Source organism: Aplysia californica, unplaced genomic scaffold (genome assembly GCF_000002075.1).
Source record: "Aplysia californica isolate F4 #8 unplaced genomic scaffold, AplCal3.0 scaffold00349, whole genome shotgun sequence".
In the NCBI taxonomy this organism is placed as follows: domain Eukaryota; kingdom Metazoa; phylum Mollusca; class Gastropoda; order Aplysiida; family Aplysiidae; genus Aplysia; species Aplysia californica.
In genome coordinates, this window is record NW_004797619.1 from 430,993 (window position 1) to 432,611 (window position 1,619).

Here is a 1,619-nt window from a genome sequence, read left to right on the forward strand (position 1 = left end):
TATTATTAGGTGCTTTACTATGGAATATTGATGTTTGACTACAAAATCCCAAGGAATACACTTTATCCTACATTGAAAATTCAAATCGAAAGGTTGACCTAGTTTCGACTGTTTACACCCGTAGGCCTGTGTGCTTCTAGCCCACTGCGGCTGTGCTGACACGCAGAGGGCGCTCACTCAGACACAGAAGCCAACGTACGGTGCGACTGTGCTGATACGTAGACAGGTCAGACCTACAGAGCCACTATGGGACCGGCCATAGTGTGAGTGATACTGACTGTAATGCTTTCGAAGTCATGACTATTCTCGCTGAGGTAATGCAGCAGGTGGGCAGTTCGTGTAAAACATAATAAACCTCATGCCTGCTGCCTCTTATTTCCAGCCAACAACTCTACTTATTTGTTGTTCTACCTAAATGTAAATCCGTTATGTGTATCTTTTCAGACACACTGATTAAGCTGGTTAAGGTTACGCTTTGCCATCTCATTTGATGTCGCCCAATTTTGCCAAGCCTGAGATTTTAAGGTCAATTTTGGGTGACCATATCTCGGGCGACTTTTAACATTGATGAACTATTTATGTTTCAGAGGATGGAGAATTTCTTTACCTTCAAACTGGTAAGCTGCATGTGTGGGAAATGAAAAGTATTGGCACAATTACTAGGAGGTTTTTCATGATAAAGTGATTCACAGTTCAACCAAAAATTCATCGGCAAATTTGCTCAACTTCGGCGTCTTTCGTGTAGGTTTTTGTAGCTTTGCTGCCGTAAGCAGGAGACTCGAGTGCAGTTCCCAACTGGGGATATATGATTTGTTGAGTTTTTGTGTCGTTCTGCTAGGATTTTGTTTCCTCTCAGTTTGGATGGCCCTGTCAAGCATGGTCGAAAGCCCGCCTCTCACTTTATTTAAACTGGTTCCATAGGGGTGCAAAAACATCTACATCGAGAAAAAACCTTGCAGACTCAAACACCTATTCAGATTCAAAATCTACTGGAAGGGGATAGCTTTGAATAAATTCGTAAAAGAAACGAACGGCTAAAAACTGCCCCATTGGCACAGTAAAAACCCTGCGACAAATGGAGATATAGATTTCTACCTATTGTATCCGCGTGTTTTGCGTGCTTTGACTAAGAACTCTTCGACAGCGGAGTACCACTTCAACTTTATTATCATCATTGTTGTTGAGATAATATTCATCATAAAAAAGGCATCCAGCACTAACAGCCACTAATTGGTATTTCCTCTTCGAAGAAGAAAGGCACAGCTCATTAACATATTTTTCATCATTACAAAATGGGGACCAAAAATGTGACGAACAACGAATGTCTGTCTGACACGGTGCACAATAGACAGGCGACATAATATTATTTCTAATGGTAGCTTCATTAATAGGGCATTCTGTGCTGACAATAAAAATGATTAAAAAACAGATTAAAATTGCGATTGCACACAACCAGGGATCATGTCGATGGGTCTTATTTTAGCTGTTCGTAACACATAAACGACTTCGATTTTCAAAAGTTGTTCTTGTGCCAATTTGGAAGCAGTGTCAAATGAGAAATCAAAGTCAAGTGAATAGTCATCTCAGAGAACGACTGCAGAGGAATCATGGAATTCTCC